Consider the following 20,532-nt stretch of genomic DNA (forward strand, 5'->3'; position numbering starts at 1 on the left):
TACTGCAAGCAACAGAAAGGTCTGTGGGGATCCGTAGACAACAATACCATGCGATACTCTGGTTTTATTTTTCTACTGAAGGGAGGTACACACTGTATGACTCGAGTTCTTGATGAAGCTACAGAGCAATCAATCACGTTGAATGATGGCCGCTTCAGTGTTCAGCGCCGAATGTTTTCAGTATTATCTCAAGATTATAGGAGGAGGCATAAAACACTACTGCTCCGCACCGAGGATAGATGGTTATCTAGGGTTAAGACCTTAATAAGATTATTCGAATTAAGAGCTAAATTATAAGCTTTTATTACTGACATTTCCTTTAAATTAAACGATCGTTTGAGCGATGTGACTTGGTTGTTGAGACTAGCTTTTTTGGTAGATATGTTTGTAAAAATTAATTAATTGAACTATTTTTACAAGGAAATACAACAGCAGTTTTCAACACTGATAACAAAATGACCATCCTCAAAAAAAAATTGATTTTAGTACTCTTCCCGTTGGCAAGAGGAAACCAAAAAGCTTTTTAACGCTGAATATGTTCGTTGGGGAGAAATAGAATTACCAAATGAAATGTTTGAAAAATTAATCCAGTGTCTTCATGATATGAACGCGTCTTCTGAGACGAATTTTCCTTAAGAGCAGAATTAAAAACGGACTATGAATCCATGGTTTCAGGGTCATTTTGCAGAGAATTTGCAGAAGGCAGAAAATATTTCAAACGAAACCTATGAATCCTTTTTAGAAATGACATCAGATTCAAGCAAAGAATCATTGCTGAAAACAAGTCGCTTGATGATTTTTGATGCTGGATTCGTGATGAATATCCACAACTTTCCGTCAACATACTTTTGTGAAACGGGATTCTCAGCGCATGCAGCAACAGAGACAAAATACTGGACTGGATGCTGACCCTGACCTGTGTCTTCAATACTCTTCTACCAAGCCCGATGTTAAACAACTGGCAAAAATAAAAGAGAAAACTACTTCATACCTCCAATTAAATGGAAATAATTTTGTCAGTTTACAGTGAAATCAATACAGTGTTCTTTTGTGCACTATATTGTTGTGTGTTGTTTTGTGTGTTGTTGTGAAGTCAGTAGTGTATAATGTGCCTCTTTTCGTACGATTTTCAGTAAATGATTCTAATTAAAAAAATGAACATGTGACGAGGACTTATTTATTTTAGGGCTCGTTAAAACACAGGGTGTAATAAAAAAATGTATACACTCCTTTCATGACTATGAAGCTACTACCAAGACACAGATAACTTTCAAAATTCAAAGTAATGTGAGCAAATGTCGATACTTGCCATTTATCGAAAGTGTGAAAATTGGTAGCCATAATGGTCCAAACACAGCTGATAAAGCTGCCTGATGGAATCCAACACGTTCCTAATCGTTGGAATTGGTATTCTGGCACGTTAGTTTTCAACGCATTGATGATAGCTGGTCTTACGCTATAGACACTGTGCTTCACATGCCCCCATAGAAAAAAATCCGTAGGGGTCCAATCCGGTGAGCGTGGAGGGAATTCAGTACTACTCCTTCGTCCTTTCCATCTGGCTGGTAGGTGTTCGTCAAGGTAGGCCCTTACGTAGCGATGGTAGTGGGCATGTACTCCATCCTGCTGGAAATGCCATTTCCATCCCGAAATATCTCTGCGATCTGTAGTAAGTTTAAGTAATTTTCACTTGTATTTTTATACTCAAAAAAGAAAGGTCCATTCAAACCAAATGCTGATGAATCACACCACACTGTAACTCATGGCAGGTTCACATAGTGTTTCACTGTCACATGAGGATGTTCAACTGCCCAGTAGGTACAATTGTGACGATTAACTGAACCATTTAACTTCATAACTCCAGGTTACCTTGCCCGGAAATTGTTCGTCCTGTGCGCATCTTCCTTGATACCATCCACAAAATTCAGTTCTCAGCTCATGATCATCCTCATTCAGCGCGTGAGGTAATCTAGGAATAAAACGTTTCCATTGGACACGCTTCAAAAGGCAATGGATGCTCGATTTCCGAGCTCCTGCCTCTCGGGCCACTTGCCACACAGACTTTCTAGGAGATTGCTGAAACATTTCGATGTCTTCTCTTTCTCTCGTGGGGCTGTCGGAAGATCATAGTCTTCCAGAATGGTTCTGTGGGCGTTCTAGACGGCTCCTTCTTCCTCAACCTTATCTCACAAACGAGTAATTGTGAGTCACGTTGGTGCATCTCGCTGAAACTTCATTCTGAATTATCTCGGTGCTTCACTTAGATTCTTAGTCTTCCAAAAACACTTCAGAACTAGCTTTCTTTGCTCAAGGCTATATGATAAATCGCACAAATCTAAAGCCTGTCAATTCGACTAAATACCTAGGAATTACAATTACGAGCAACTTAAATTGGAAACACCACATAGATAATATTGTGGGGAAGGCGAAACAAAGACTGCACTTTGTTGGCATAACACTTAGAAGGTGCGACAAACCCACTAAAGAGACAGTCGGTAGGATTGACGGAGGACATCGGAAAAGTGCAAGGAAGGGCAGTGGGTGATCCTGAATGTAAGTCGGCCAAGTGTGTTACCCGATACCAAAAGTCCTTACCTTAGCATCAGCGTCCATTATATTCCCAGTCGGGTTTGATAACCTCCTATAAGTCGGACAAGTTGCAATCTGATACTGAACGTCCTGATCAGCGATCATGAGATAAGATACAGTTTATAACAGATCCTGTTCCTCTTCTCCCCTTATTACCCCATTATTGAATGGTGTAGTTTAAAACCAAACAGCTTGTGAATTAATTTCTATTAGGTCAAACTCAGATTGATTGCGAGCCGATCTGTTCAAAATCGATTGCTTCAGACGAAAACGACTTTGTAAATTAGAAGATAAAAAACTGGTTCCTGAACATAAAATTGCTTGAAATTATCCGTCCTTTTGCATACTGATTTTTTACTTGTATTTTATCAACTTTTTTCATGCAGTTACAATTTTTATATTTGGTGTCTCTTTTAGAAAGTATCCCTAGCTTTACTAAAATATATTGGAAGCCGGAACCCCCTCTTATTGCCAGTGACATAAAAGATGTGAATAATATATGTCCATCAACTAATCCTGCAATCTGTCACATGCCTGATTGTTCAGTTTTATTCTGACGATTCTTTTTAGGAAAGCCTTTTGAAGTAATGAAGAACATACATCATTCTACACGAGAGTTCAAAATACCTCGATCTGGAGAAATAGTTTTACTTAAAAGATGATATTTGAACTACTGTCAATAAAGATAATTAGGTACCTCTCATAATAGTTTTCCTGGACACATTCAATATTCGTTTCACAATCCTCTAATCAAACAGAACCGTTTGCTCTATGTCCCAGTAAGATTCTGTTTGGTTTTTATTTTAGCGTTTCTCTAATATTATTATTGTTTTTGTATGTTTTTAACCCTTCTACCACCTTTCAGTCCGGTTCTGTCAACATGTTATGAAGTAGATTTACACGCCTACAGAACTGACATTTTCTGCGTGACTCGCAAATTCTTTTGGATACACTGAATGATCTGCAAAACTAGCCATCAGCTTAGATTAAAATTGCATGAAACTGTTCTGTTTGGAAGAACGTCATGATTTCCTGCCAAGAACTGCTTATAACATTTCTTCATTGAATAATCACTTTTTTTTCCAAAGAGCTTCATGTGGTTCATAAAAGCATACTCATACTAGGTGACAGAATGAATGACGTCAGATAATAAAATCCGTGAATTCGTCATCGATATCAGAATGTAAAAATCCTAACACGTATGAATAGGACTGGAGCTCCGAAGGTTCCATACAAAGTTAATTATAGATATTTACATATATCTGCAACCGAGCAAGGTTGAGCAGCGGCTAGGCGTTGGGCTGTCCTGATTTAGTTTTTCCGTCATTTCCCTAAAACGCTTCAGGCAAGTTCTGGGGCGATTCCTTTGAAAGGGCGCGGCCGACATCCTTCCCTGATCCGACGGGACCGATGATCTTACTGTTTGGTCCCCTCCAGCAAATCACCGCCCCCACCCACCCGCCCACCCCCTTCCAGTCTGCCTGCCCCTGTCTCAGCCGCAACCATTAAAGCAGTTCAACCTGCTGCAACGGAGGCACAAGAGTGCATGCGTACTGAAGCACAGTGGTTAAGGCAGGACAAGGATTTCCGCAAGCCCGGCAGGCTTCACGCGCCCATTCAGCCTGCTGCACCTGGCAACAGGTTGTGCTATACATCCAATGCACCTAGTCAGGTCTATGTTTGCGTAGGTAGTTTCACTGCAGCTCATTTATCATAATGGCGAGAGCAGCAGAATAAACAACCAGATTTAAAGGAAATTGAGCATAATTTAAGAATTTGGGAATGGATACCAGTCACGGGACAGAGGCGATGTCCAGCAGTGGAAATGTTTTTGTGTGTTAATGAGACAGCTTCAGATAAATCGGCAGGCGTCTGGCAGTGCAAATTGTGCAAAAAGTTGCTAAACATTCAGTAGGGAACCTCGGGTATATTACTACATGTTTGTAAATTTGACTACCAGTTTCCTCACTTAATAAATATTTTGAAAGAGAAAGAATTAGTGGCTGACAATTGAGTGGAAATTTGTGCTAAAGACTCGAGACCATCTAGCAGTATACATAATCCATAAATTTAGGTCAACCATTGATTGAAATAGGAAAAAATGGCTCAGTGGATATTAAAAATCACTTTCTGGTGGTATGTAATGTAGTGCGAAGAAAGCTTAGCAATGAAGAAACTTTTCTTTCAGACATGCATTTTTCAGATTAACGTAATACGAAAAACGAACTTCGTGTTTGTTACATTTGGGAATTTAGAGTTAACTATTTTACCCACTTAAAATGAAATTCAGCGAACCTATAATTCACAACTGGAAAAGTAATTTAAACTGGTATGATTGGGGTCATATTTCCCTGAAACATACTAAGGTTACAGAAATTAGACTTCCAAAACCTTACTTTAGTTGTTATTAAGTGCAAAACATTTCAACTTTCAGAGGTGGTTCTTCGAACTACGAAAAAACCTGATCATGATTCGAATGTCTGCCCTGTTAGCTGAGTGGTCAGCGCGGACTGCCACGCCAAGGAGCCCGGGTTCGATTCCCGGCTGGGGCAAGAGATTTTCTCTGCTCAGGGACTGCGTGTTGTGTTGTCCTCATCATCATTTCATGCCCATTTCCGACGTGCAAGTCGCCCAATGTGGCGTCGAATGCAATAAGTACTTGCCCTCGGCGGCCGAACTTCCCCGAATAGGGGACTCCTGGCCCAAAATGCCGTATGCTCATTTTCATTTCCATGGTTCGAATTAAGAATAGCCATTACTAGTCGAAAGAGACTGAAGTTGTAGAGAAAACCATTCATATCGAGTTAAATAAATAAGCCGAAAATACGCCGAAAAGGAGGAAAAGGACAAATGAAATCCACCATTTTCTGGCCAGCAAATACCCAAAATTAATATATATTTCATGAGATCCGTCTTTTGATACTCGGGTAAAAATAAGACTTTTTTTATCAACTTCCATATCCTACTAATAACAATGCAAGAAAACAGAATATACATCCACAGCACTGCGGGAAGACGGGCAAACAAGCAAACAAGACTCCTTTAACCTGCTTGGGTTGGGCTTAACTTGGCTTGGATGGGAGTGAAGCAGCCTGTCCGTTCTGCAGCTAAAATTCGGCAGCTTGCCTGACTGGATAACAGGCAAGCATGGGCAGGTTAAAAGCGGAATTTGTACACCTCTGCTACAGTTTAACGTGGAATCCGGACCACGTTTTGTTTATGGCGACTTATATTGTTGACAGGCTAAAACGATCAATGGTGCTCCCGAGAACCGAAGCCGCGACATTTCGGTTTCCTGACCTACGACTTACTGCTGGACCATCTGGACCTACATGTATTTAGACGGTTAAACCGTAGGTTTTAATAAATGAGTTTGTGAGTGTCAAAATATGTGACGTATCTTTTGATTGTATTGAATTAGAAGCTTAACTTATTCACAGCACCAAGGGGCCGCAGGCCGTAGTATGTGACGTGAATTTCCCCTCGATACCTCAATGCGTTCCAAGAGAAAAGGCATTTTTAGCAGTTGGACAGCCAGACTGGCAACGAAGTGATTCTATAAGGCTTCAGTTTTTACAGATAGAATTACAGATCCGTAAAATTATGTAGTTTGAGGACAATGAAGAGTTCACGGATTTAGTTATTTCAAGCCACTTATACCCTAGTATGATGTTGTAAATGGGTCTATGAACCTGATGATGCTGTGTGGACCTAAACTGGTTTTTCAGTGAAGAAATTTTGTCAGCTGCACTTGGCGGTAAACCATGTTACAATACAGTAGTGGAGTGGAGATTGTGTCCAAAAAGTGTAGAATGGCCTTTTAAAACATTTGTTACCCTAGGAATTATATAAAAAATGGAAACATAGTAACATTTAACCATTGCTTTGAACCATCAGTCAAATCTTTACCGCCACAATCTGTGTTTATGTAAAAAATACATAACATGAATTAATTTTCTAATCTTCTCGTCAGTTGTGTCCACCTATATAACACAATCATAGCGCTTAGAAGGAGAAGTGCAGTAACCTCCGTTTTCGTGTTTTCGTAACGGTAGTTCAATTGGTTCAAATGGCTCTGAGCACTATGGGACTTAACATCTAAGGTCGTCCCCTAGAACTTAAAACTACCGGTACTTAAACCTAACTAACCTAAGGACATCACACATCCGTGTCCGAGGCAGGATTCGAACCTGCGACCGTAGCGGTCGTAACGGTAGTTCATCCGATAGACTGCGTAGCGGTCACTTGCAGCTGGCTGAAGTAGATTACTAACAGTATGGCTCATAAGACACATTTAGAACTGTTGTCGTATTTAGTTGCGTTTCGAGATGTTAAAGAATTTTGTATCACAATGTAACAGTGGAGTATTATTACATTTGTATTTGTAGACTTTTGCGCATTTACTGACAATTCGTGTGCTGTACTGAATTATTGCATCCGACAAATAAAACTGCGTTAGTGACTATACCGTACTGTTTCGTTCCCGGGTCTCGACGGGATGCGACCAGTCGTTTGCAACACGTAGGCACTTTTTTAGACCCACAAAGACCGCTACTGGTTTTGCTAAGTGCACTAATGTTATTCCACGGAAGGATATTTAGTTAAAAGGTAAATCACAGGTATTTAACAGACATTTAGCTGATGATTTACTTGTGAAACTGGACTTATTCGTTATAGAAGGAAACAGCGTCGAATTGCCGGGAACAAGATGGAATTTGAACCCAGGGTCAGCGCGCCATATTTTTCCAAACTTGCCAATTTATCCATCAATTCACTTGAAATCAAACGAATCTCCTCCAAAGAGAATAGTGAAAAAGTCAGATTGCGAAGTCATCACGCAATTTTTGCAAAGATTCTGACAAATAACAGCTACAAAATATTTGGGTGAGTTTGTATTATCTATTATCTCCTATGTTTTAGTCTGCATTATTGGTAGCCGGCCGCGGTGGTCTCGCGGTTCTAGGCGCTCAGACCGGAACCGCGCGACTGCTACGGTCGCAGATTCGAATCCTGCCTCGGGCATGGATGTGTGTGATGTCCTTAGGTTAGTTAGGATTAAGTAGTTCTAAGTTCTAGGGGACTGATGACCACAGATGTTAAGTCCCATAGTGCTCAGAGACATTTGAACCATTTGAACCATTTGAACCATTATTGGTATGTGCGTCTATAAATAATTTTTTGCATGTTAGGCTGTATTTTGATCTTCGTCAGTATATTTTATTTGCTTATTAATAGGTGGTCCGACGTCAAAGTTTTATACTTTCAATGCCGATGGCGTAGTTCACTTACACTGTCTTAATCTTGTCAAATACAGCGTTTTAAAACTGTGTAAGTCTCGACTAGAGCCAAAGAAACTGGTACACCTTCTATATATCGTGTAGGGCTCCCCGGGAGCACGCAGAAGTGCCGCAGCACGACGTGGCATAGACTCGACTAATGTCTGAAGTAGTGCTGGAGAGAACTGACACCATGAATCCTGCAGGGCTGTCTATAAATCCGTAAGAGTACGAGGGGGTAGAGATCTCTTCTGATCAGCACGCTGCAAGGCATCCCAGATATGCTCAGTAATGTTCTGTCTGGGAAGTCTGGTGGCCAGCGGTAGTGTTTAAACTCAGAAGAGTGTTCCTGAAACTACCCTGTAGCAATTCTGGACGTGTCATGTGTCGCATTGTCGTGCTGTAATTGCCCAAGTCCGTCGGAATGCACAATGGACATGAATGGATGTGGGTGACCAGACAGGATGCTTACGTACGTGTCACTTGTCAGAGTCGTATGTTGACATGTCAGGAGTCCCATATCACCCCAATTGGACACACCCCACACCATTACGGAGCCTCCACCAGCTTAAACAGGCCCCTGCTGACAGGCAGGGTCCATGGATTCACGTGGTTCCCTCCATACCCGTACACATCGATACGCTGGATACAATTTGAAACGAGACTCGTCCAACCAGGTAACATGTTTCCAGTCATCAACAGTATTCTGGCATAACCACAAGCGCCGGAACGAAGATGAGGGACGCAAGAGAAGAGAAGGAAGTGAAATGATGTTGGCCAATAGTTCGCTGACCAGGACATCACCACAATAGGAGCGGCTTCTAGCCGAAGTGAATATAAGCGCCGCTCCTGCAGCCTCGGCCGGACATTAGTGGACAGTATTCGCAGAGTGTTAGCACAACATAGCAGAGAGTGCCACGAGAACAGTTATTAGTGATCCATATCCATTGCTTGTTAGGACATTGTCTATAGCGAACATTACTGTTTACATGTCGCCCCTCGCTTGTGAGACATATTGTAAATACAAGGTAAGTACTGTCAATCTGCTTTATTGAAATAAAACTACTAATGTTATTTGCTTGAACTGTTGTATAGCATTCCGAGAACGCAGCATCCCTTAGGCACCCTATACGAGACGAGTGGGCAAGACCCCACAAACAGTCCAACGACGGTGTTGACGGGCACAGGCGAGCCTTAAAGCTTAGTGTCGCGCAGTCATCAAGGGTACACGAGTGGGCTTTCGGCTCCGAAAGCCCATATCGGTGGTGTTTCGTTGAATGTTTCGCATCTTACACTTGTTGATGGCCCAACAATGAAATCTGCAGCAATTTGAGGAAGGGTTGTATTTCTGTCACGTTGAACGATTCTGTTCAGTCGTCGTTGGTCCCGTTCTTGCAGGATCTTTATCCGTCCGTAGCGATGTCGGAGACATGATATTTTACCGGATTCGTGATATTCACGGTACATTCGTGAAACGGTCGTTGCGGCACTTCTGCGCGCTCGCGTTGGCCCTACGCGATATTAGCCAGGTGTACCAGTTTCTTTGGCGCTTCATTGTACATTGAAACGTTCCTCGCCTTGCTCTAAGCGACGGAAGAGCCGCCTAGTGGCAGGCTCGCGGAATCTTGTCGAGTCCCTACACTTCTTCGCACAATCAAATCAAGTGGTCGCCTTTGTTAAAGAAAGTAACGATCCACCGACGCCCCTGGAACCAGAGCGACATCATAAATAAAACTGGCAGTCTAACAATAGGCTCATCTGAAAGGCAAACTGTAATTGCGACCGTTCATTTCCGTGACCAGTAGCCGCGGATTTGAATTCCCGCTCAGCGAGTCCAGCGCATGGCGGCCGCGAGTGGTGTGAGGGCGCTTCGCGGGGTGGAGTAGCAGCACTGCCACAGAGCAGAGAGTATACAGAAGTGAAAGCACATGATGATTTGTATGAAGTCAAGCGCTGCTTTCGACGCCATACTGAAACTGAGTAAATGTTAAACGATAGCTGCTTAATACTACGGATCGAAATGGACATTTTTACGATATGGAGCTAATCCTACTAATCTTACCAACTAAATGAAAACTTTTACGGGAGGAAATGTTAACGAAACAAGTTGCGATAACTCTTTAGTTAAAAACCTATCGCATAAGCTTTTAAATTCATTACTGTTGACATATGCAAACTGTGAACTGCTACTGCTCTTAGCTTCAGATGAAGATGAAGCGGGACTGATGACCTCAGCAGTTAAGTCCCATAGTGCTCAGAGCCATTTTAAGATGAAGGTACTCTGTTTTGTAAATATCGAGCTTTTCCTTACAGCATTTTTATTTTTCTTCTTAATTTTTCTTTTTCGGGCTGTGAGCTGATAAATCAACTTCGCTTCTAGCTGAAATATCTGTTATGAGGCACTGTGCAGTAGTTCCAGTGTTCTTATCAATGTTGGAATTTTCATTCGTATTTTCTAACTGAAAGCAATATATAGTTATCATTTTAAATGACCGCAGTAGGCTGCATTAAAATTTAATTTATACAAATGTTTTGAATCTGGCCCAGATCTATAATTTAACTCTAAAATATTATGTAATATGAACTATATTCATTTCATAAATGACGATCGATAACTGTTGCGAAGAAACTTTTGTCAAGCTTTGTCCTAAAAATAGATGTGTCTTAGCTATTTGATTATGTGACTGTTGGTGCAGAAGGCCTTCTTCTTCATCATTTTACTCCAGTAGTAAGTACAACAAAAAATCGTTACCACTGATTGGAGAAGCGATTGTCTTCTTGCACAAACTGTCCACTACTGAGCTGCAGGCTACTTACACACGGCGCGCTAAGGCAGCACGCGCAGATAAACATACTTTAACTGTTTTCTCCATACTGTAGTGACACATTGTTTTCGTCCGATCTTTAAAACAATTTCGATGTGTTAGCTAAGTTCAGGACCCAGCAACATATCGCCCAAAATGAACCAAACGTAAATAGAACACAATTTTCACTGCAAACCCTTCAATTTTTGTGGTACAGAGTACTTAGAAATTAAGTGTCACAGTAAATATGACAAATATCGAAAAAATTCATCATAAGCTGTGATACGGAACTATGAGGTACGAAATAAATCCAATTTTCCACAGCATCGATTAAGAGGTTTTATACGAGGGGCGTTTGAAAAGTCCGTGCAAAGTCCGACAGATGGCACCACCGGCGCATGTCGAGTTCACATTTAGTTAGTAGCATCTTTGGAAAGAACGCACACCAAGTTTCAGCCATACTGATCTATTTCCTTGTGTTTGGCATTCGCGTGATTCAAGGTAGTCGAGTGATTGTCAAAAAATGGACGAAGAATAATTTTGTGTGGTGATTAAATATTACTTTATAAAAGGCAAAACGCCTCAGGAGACTAAATAGAAGCTTGATAAACATTACGGTGACTCTGCACCTTCGATTAGAACAGTTTATAAGTGGTTTCAAAATTTTCAGAGTGGCCATATGTGCACAAGTGATGCTGAACGTTCTGGACGCCCTGTGGAGGTTGCGACTCCAGAAATCATTGATAAAATCCATGATATGGTGATGGATGACAGAAGAGTTAAGGTGCGTTAGATTGCTAGTGCTGTGGGCATCTCGAATGAACGGGTACATAATATTTTGCATAAACATTTGGACACGAGAAAGCTATCCGCAAGATGGGTTCCGCGATTGCTCACGCTTGGCCAAAAACGGAATCGTGTGAAGTGTTGCAAGGGTGATTTGCAGCTGTTCAGGAAAAATCCGCAGGACTTTAAGCGTCGTTTCGTCACAGTGGATGAAACATGGATACATTACTATACTCCTGAGACCAAACGACAATCTAAACAATGGGTTACCAAGGGAGAATCTGCACCATAAAAGGCGAAGACCAGTTCTTCGGCCGGAAAGGTTATGGCGACTGTCTTTTGGGATTCGCAAGGGATAATCCTCATCGACTATCTGGAAGAGGGTAAAACTATTACAGGTGCATATTATTCATCGTTATTGGACTGTTTGAGAACCGAGCTGCAAGAAAAACACCGGCGATTGGACGGCAAAAATGTCCTTTTCCATTACGACAAAGCACCAGCACACACCTCAGCTGTTGTGGTCGCAAAATTAATGGAGATAGGATTCCAACTCGTTTCACATCAGCCCTATTCTACAGACTTGGCTCCCTTGGACTACTATTTGTTTCCCAATTTGAAGAAATGTCTGGCGGGACAAAGATTTCATTCAAATGAGGAGGTGATCGCAGCAACTAATAGCTGTTTTGCAGACTTGGACAATTCCTATTATTCGGAAGGGATCAACAAATTAGAATAGCGTTGGACGAAGTGTATAAGTCTAAAAGGAGACTATGTCGAAAAATAAAAAAGGTTTACCCCAAACACGTAAGTAGCTTTTATTTTTGCACGGACTTTTCAAACGCCCCTCGTATACAGCAGTGAAGAAAACAAGTAGTTTTTAATTTTTCAAACTAAAAGGAGAACTTCTACCAGAAAACTAACTGCGGGCGTTTATTCAGCTTTGCTTCAATTACGTACAGTATTTTTTACAGTTTAATGAAGTTTTGTTGTTCACAGCGAGAAAATCGAAAAACTAATTTTTCTCATGAACTGCTATCAGCTGCATCGTGAGAACCAATCGGTACTTTACCGAGTGAGTTTTTCTCTGCGCTCCTCGTTACATATTTCTAACTTTTACAGATCATCAAACAACTGTTTGTCCAGCCGCTGAATTGCGCAGTTAATGAAGTAAACTAAAGTTATCCGTTCGCCTTTGGATTGAAACACAACTATTTACTCGGTTTGAGTACGGATAGACTTCGTGCATGCGTTCTAAATTTTGGCACATGGATTCAAGCCGAGATTCTATTCTGTGTACTCTATTCTGTGGCACTGCGCTCCCGTCAGTCAAAAATTCCTGGCTAGCTATCAACGTGTTCAGACCGCTCGAACGAGGACGACGGTGTGGGCACACCCCGCTGTTGTTTGCTTGCTGCTGCTCCCAGGGTCGGTGAGACCAACCGCAACAAGTGGAGTCTGTCAGGTTGGAGGAAGCTATTAGCCGCCTTCTACTCCTTGATGTTAGTGTGGATTTAGTATCATTCTTATTAGTGAAGTGCAACCAGCGGTATTTTCTGCCTTGTGGCCGCTAACACCCCAGTTACCTGTCCTGGAGGGTAGAGGACTATTCCAGCGGGGTACCTTTCCTCGTCGTGTTGATGTTGTCCGGCACGGCGTGTAGTTCGACAGCCTCTTGAATTATACAGTGCGTGTGTTTTTGGGATTTCGACCATGGTTCTAGTGTTTCCTTTGGCCTTGGATGTGTTTCTGAAGACATGGTGCTGTCCGTCTCTTTGCCCTTGCCTAAAAATATTCCATCGTTGTACCGGTGATCAGACGTTAGGCGGATTAGCGCTTAAGCTACCCCTAGTCTGAGTTGCCATCCTGTTACGTGAGTACAACTCTTGGCTACCTGTCTCACCGGGTACACAGCTGTAGTCTCCTTCCTCAGGTCGATCCAGGGAGCACTGTCTGTGGATCACTCCATCTTATTTGGACAAGTTGTCATAATTGTTTAAAATTTACCCTAGTGTTTTAACATGTTGTTGCATTCCCCACTTGTAATTCCAGCCTTCAGCCGTTAATTGTTTGTAACACTGCTTGTGGCCTTCAGCCGACAATAACTTGCAATTCTTCTAATAAGGCTTTCAGCCGCCAGTGTAGTAATTTAAAAAAAAAATGATTGTTGCGAGTTTGGTTTTTTTTAAAATAAAGTGTATGTGTTTCCTGTGCAATCAACGGTAACTGGAATGAGATTTTCACTCTGCAGCGGAGTGTGCGCTGATATGAAACTTCCTGGTAGATTAGAACTGTGTGCCGACCGAGACTCGAACTCGGGACCTTTGCCTTTCGCGGGCAAGTGCTCTACCATCTGAGCTACCGAAGCACGACTCACGCCCGGTACTCACAGCTTTACTTCTGTCAGTATCTCGTCTCCTACCTTCTCATTCTGGAAACATCCACCAGGCTGTGGCTAAGCCATGTCTCCGCAATATCCTTTCTTTCAGGAGTGCTAGTTCTGCAAGGTTCGCAGGAGAGCTTCTGTAAAGTTTGGAAGGTAGGAGACGAGATACCTTCCCTGACCACCAGTGGCGTACGTCGGCCCCACATAATGCCACCCCAAAACAGCAGGGAACCTCCGCCTTGCTGCACTCGCTGGACAATATGTAAGGTGTTCAGCCTGACCGGGTTGCCTCCAAACACGTCTCCGATGATTGTCTGAAGACAAATGCGACACTCATCGGTGAAGAGAACTTGATGCCAATCCTGAGCGGTACATTCGGAATGCTGTCGGGCCCATCTGTACCGTGTTGCATGGTGTCGTGATTGCAAAAATGGACCTCACCATGGACATCGGGAGTGAAGTTGTGCTTCCTGCAGTCTTTTGCGCACAGTTTGAGTCATAACACGACGTCCTGTGTCTGCACGAAAAACAATATTCAACATGGTGGCCTTGCTGGCAGGGTTCCTCCGAGCCATAATCCGTAGGTAGCGATCATCCAGTGCAGTAGTAGTCCTTGGGCGGCCTGAGCGAGGCATGTCATCGACACTTCCTGTTTCTCTGTATCTCCTCCATGTCCGAACAACATGGCTCTGATTCTCTCCGAGACGCCTGAACACTTCCCTTGTTGAGAGCCCTTCCTGGCACAACCGCGGTATTGACCGTCTAGGCATGGTTGAACTACAGACAACACGAGCCGTGTACCTCCTTCCTGGTGGAACGACTGGTACTGATAGGCTGTTGGACCCCCTCCGTCTAATAGGCGCTGCTCATGCATGGCTGTTGAGATCTTTGGGCGGGTTTAGTGACGTCTCTGAACAGTGAAAGGGACTGTGTCTATAATACAATATCCATAGTCAACATCTATCTTCAGGTGTTCTGGCAACTGGGGTGATGCAAAACTTTTTTTTTTGATATGTGTTAAACCAAAGCACTTTCCTTCTTTGGAATTGGAATGATTATATTATTTGGGAATTCTGAGGGTATTTCGCCTATTTCATACATTTTGTTCACGAGATGGAATAGTTTTGTCATGGTGGTTCTCCCGAGGCTATCAGTAGTTCTAACGGAACGTCTTCTACGCCAGGGGCCTTGTTTCGACTTGTGTCTTTCAGTGCCCTGTCAAATTCTGTAATCTATGTCCTCTTTCATTTCTATGATACTGCCCTCAGATGCATCTACCTCGTATAGACCTTCCATGTACTCTTCCGTCTTTCAGCTTTCCCTTCTTTGCTTAGGACTGGTTTTCCATCTGAGCACTTGATATTCATACAGCCTCTTGTCTGTTCCCCAAAGGCCTATTTAATTCTTCTGTAGGCGGTATTTATTTATCCCCTAGTAACATATGCTTCTAAACCTTGACATTCGTCTTCTAGCAATTCCCGTTTAGCCACGTTGCTCTTCCTGTCAGTCTCATTTTGTAGACGTTTATACTTCCTTTCTCCTGCTTCATTTACTGCATTTTTAAATTTTCTCCTTTATTCAGTTACTGAAGGATTTCTTCTAGGCCTTGTCTTTTTAGCTATTTGATCCGCTGCTCCCTTCACTATTTTCATCTCTGAAAGCTACCCATTCTTCTTCTACTGTATTTCTTTCCACTGTTATTGTCAGTCATTTCCTAACGCTGCCTCTGAAACTCTCAGTAACCTCTGGGTCTTTCAATTTATCCAGGGCCCATCTCCTTGACTTCCTATCTTTCCGCAGTTTCTTCAGTTTTAGTCTACAGTTCATTACCAATAAATTGTGGTCATAGTCCACATCTAACCCTGGAAATGTCATAGAATTTAAAATCTGGTTCCAAAATGTCTGTCTTGCCATTATATAATCAATCTGAAACCTTCCGGTGTCTTCAGGGCTCTTCCATGTATGCAACCTTCATTTGTGATTCATGAACGAAGTGTTAACGATGATTAACTTATGGTCTGTGCAAAACTCTATCAGGCGGCTTTCTCATTCCTTTCCCCCAGTTAATAATCAACTACTGTTTTTGCTTCTCTCCCTTTTCCTGCTATCGAATTCCAGTCTCCCATCACAATTAAATTTTGGTCTCTCTTAACTATCTGAATTATTTGTTTCATCTCATCATACATTTTTTCAATCTCTTCATCATCTGCAGAGCTAGATGGCATATAAACTTGTACTGCTGTGGTAAGTATCGCTTTGTATCTATCTTCGCTACAATAATGCATCCGCTATGCTGTTCATAGTAGCTTATCCACATTCCTGTTTTCTTATTCACCTGCAGTACCCCTATTTGATTTTATGTTTATAACCCTATGTTCACCTGACCAGTAGTCCTGTTCCTCCTACCCCCGAACTTCCCCTAATTACAACTACATCTAACTTTCTCCTACCCATTTCTCTTTATAAATTTTCTAATCTACCTGCCCGAATAAGGGATCTGACGTTCCACGCTCCGATTCGTGGTACGCCAGTTCTGTTTCTTCTGATAACGACGTCCTCCTGAGTAGGCCCCACCCGGAGATCGTAATGGGGGACTATTTTACCTCCAAAATATTTTATTCAATAGGGGGCCATCACCATTTAACATACATTAAAGTTTCATGTCCTCGAGAAAAATTATGGCTGTAGTTTCCCTCTTACAAGGGCAGAGCAGACAATCATTCAGACTGCAGCCCCTGCAACCACTGAAGAGGCTGCTGCCCCTCTTCAGGAACCACACGTTTGTCTGGCCTCTCAACAGATACCGCTCCATTGTGGTTGCATCTATGGGACGGCTATCAGTATCGCTGAGGCACGCAAGCCACACCCACCAACGGCGAGACCCATCGTTCATAATTAGAAATGTTTTTAAAGAAGTTACTACATTTAAGCAAAGAGGAATACTAAACATTTTTTGTAAGTGTCAGACAGCTTAGAGAAGCGAGCAATGAACTTAATATAATCCCAAAAGACACAGTTCCTTACCAAGAAATGTTGAGCTTTATCAGTGAAAAAGCGAGAAACGACTGGCGGACGCTATGGAATTCGATCAAGATTTCAAAAAGAATGAATTATTGCCGACTGCAACCTAAAATAAGATTAACTCCTTGGCTTGCAGACTGGAATATAGGCATACGTTTCATAACAAAGATTACGTACATGTTCTTAAACCATGACAAATTTCCAACCCGCCTCTTCCCATAAGAGCTGAGGGAATCTCCTTATGTGAGTTATGCAGTGAAAAACGAGATGCATCTTCTGTTTTGTGTGAGAGAGACAAGGCACAACAAAAATCTGTTATCTGAGCATTGGTTAATACAGAGGTTCGCCTTCCAACATCGGCTGCAGTGTTGATGTCAACACAAAAGGATGGACTACTATTCATTGTCATGTTCAATCAAATATAGAGTGTTTCCGTAAGAGCGTGCAGAAATGTGACAGGACATAGAAAATGCTCGACTGAACAGATTGAGGTAGGGTGCCTTAGGTCAGAGAAGGCAGCTCACGGAGGTATGGAAGTAAACTTGTCTTCCGCTTCGTCATTACTTTTTTCCAGCTTATTTACAACTAACATGCGTACAGATTTACAGGTACTGCGCTGTTTTTTTAGATGTACATTCTTTATTTCTTGCAAGTAAACAAGGACGACGAGCTTGATTACTAGGAAGTCATGACGCAGGTTTTGTTTATTTTACTTGTCCATAATGTGGCTCTGCTGTGCCGTACTTACATTGTTCCATGACAGAACATGCTATGAATCAACGACAGATACATTCATTACTCAGTGAAATTCAAAGACGTAGAATACAATACGATGGAGCAGTACCAGTACAGTTTCTCAGAACTCACTGACATGCGTGGGGAAGAATGTTGAAGTGCTCTCGCTGCTGAAAGGCTGTGCAGGGAATGATTTCCTAACAGGCATCATGCGTCACGATGAGTGTTTATTTCCCTCGCTAGACGAATCCGGGCGACAGGTTCATTTTTTAAGTAAATTAAAATATTATGGCGTCACTGGTAGTGCTGCAAAGTGGTTTCAGTCATATCTTACTAATAGAAAACAGAGGGCGTCATTACATAACACTTCAACAGAGGGCAATCAAACAGCATCTGACTGGGAAGAAATTACATGTGGTGTTCCCCAAGTTTCCATACTAGGTCCACTACTGTTTCTTGTGTATATTAATGACCTGTCATCTGTTACATGACCAGATGCCAAGTTTGTCTTATTTGCAGATCATACAAACATTGCAATAAATAGTAAACCAAATATAAATTTAGGAAGGGCAGATAATAAAATTTTTACTGACATTAATAAGTGGTTCATAGCCAATTCACTGTCATTAAACTTTGAAAAGACCCACTGTATGCAGTTCAGAACTTCCAAGAGATTTCCTTCTGGTGTGTGTATAAAATATGATGACTTGGAAATAGAAGAATTCTTGCGATTACAACTTGATAATAAATTCAGTTGGGAGCAACATACTAACAAACTGCTAAAGCGCCTAAACAAGTCTGTGTTTGCAATGCGAATATGTCAGACATAGGAGATATAAATATAAAAAAACTGGCATATTTTGCTTATTTTCACTCCATTATGTCATATGGTATCATATTTTGGGGTAACTCCACAAACAGAGAAAAAGTGTTTAGAGTACAGAAGCGTGTAATAAGAGTAAGGAGTAGTGTAAATCCAAGAACATCATGTCGAAACCTATTCAAAGAATTGGGCTTATTAACCACAGCTTCTCCGTATATTTATTCCTTAATGAAGTTTGTTGTAAATAATACATTTCTTTTTCCAACTAACCGCTTAGTACACATTATCAGTACTAGGAATAAGAACATTATACATAAAGATTTAAAATTACTTACTCTTGCCCAGAAAGGAGTCCAGTATTCAGCAATGCATATTGTCAATAAGTTACCAGCAACCATTAAGAGTTTAGTTTCAGACAAGGCATAATTTAAACATAATTTAAAAGAATTTTTGGTGGCCAACTCCTTCTATTCCATCCATGAGTTTCTCAACAAGTGCAGTAGACCACTTTAATGAAAATTTATTATACTTTAACGTTTGACAATGCTTGGTTGTAATAGCCAAGAAATTAGCAAATGTCTGAATGATGGATTTAATGAAAGCAGATGTAAGTATTAAACCATTAAATATTAGAAGTTTAAATTTAATTCATGTACATAATTTTACTGTTTACTGACTGAGGATCATTAAAGTTAATGCAACTCAAGTTTTTCTAATTACATTTTTGTAATGTGTTTATCTGACATGTTCCACAGCCAGGAGGATTCCCTCTTTTATGGGTCTATGGAATGAATAATTAATCTAATCTAATTGGAAGGAAGAAACGAAGGACCTGGCAACAAGAGGACCGCTCGCACACTTGATTTGGAAGAGGTGCTGGAACATGTTGCGGCGGACTCCACTACAAGCACTCGTCGTATTGCACGTGAAAGGGACGCTGCACATACTCCACGAGTAACAATTACTCTCATATCACCCACAACGAGCCCATGCAATGCTTGTGACTGACTTTGCACCAAGGGTCGCATTGTGTCAGTGGTTGCTCCAACAGTGTATTGATCGGGCAGATTTCCTCCAATTACTGCTTTTTACTGACGACGCCTCATTTGATCGCCATGGTATTTCGAACAGCAGGAACAACCATAAGTGGGATGAAGAAAACCCTCACACTGCAGTAGAATCACAGCATCAATTACGTTTTGCTGTGAATATCTTGCCTGGCACTGTAGGCGACAATCTCATTGGGCCATATAATGCTACCTGGCTGTCTGAACGGCGATCTCTTCTTGATGTTCGTGCAAAAGAGTTCCGCCTGAGTTGTTGGAGGACGTACCCTTAGCTATTCGTGAGAGGACTCTGCGGCGGCGCGGTTCCTTCCGTCCCTTTACGACGAACCTGCACCTACCTGTGAACATTGTCTCAGCAGATCATCGGTAGGAAAGCCGAGTGAAACCTACTGTACTTCGACGTGAACCAGGCTGCAATTTAAGTCACTAGTCTACGTTTCGGGAGAAAGTTTTGACACGAAATGAAAGGTTGGAAATTCTGAAACTTAGGTGAACAAGTATCACTGCCAAGCCCGTGCTAGTCTTAACACAGTCACTCATAATCCCTTTCACTCACGTTAGCAAGTTTGTGGTGTTGCATTTCCCGAAAACGTAATAGCTACAAAAATACTGATTGTTTTTGATTGATAATGCTCGCCAAATATTAAGTCTGTCGGTACCAAATGCAGTCACAGTTTTTAGCCACCGACCTGTTCAATACACCACGCGGAATGTATGTCTTTTTTCGTCACAAAATTCACTTAAAATTTCCGAAATTTCTACACGCCCATCGGAATAATTATGCCGTCACTTTACCACGCTATTGATGTATGAAACACTGCTAGATCCGGCAACTTATCGTTTCCATCGCAACTACTACTACACACGTCCGAACTGTTTCATGGCTAGGCTCCCACTCTTCTCTAGAATACTCTGTCTTCTCTACGAGCAGAGAACGGGCGCGCGAAGAATATTGCTTCATCATTGGTCAGTTTACTCAACAGCCAATAGCAAAACAACATTCTCCCGCGTCAGTCCGCGCTTTTCATCAATAACGAATCGCAAA

This window comes from Schistocerca serialis, chromosome 8, assembly GCF_023864345.2.
Source record: "Schistocerca serialis cubense isolate TAMUIC-IGC-003099 chromosome 8, iqSchSeri2.2, whole genome shotgun sequence".
NCBI lineage: Eukaryota > Metazoa > Arthropoda > Insecta > Orthoptera > Acrididae > Schistocerca > Schistocerca serialis.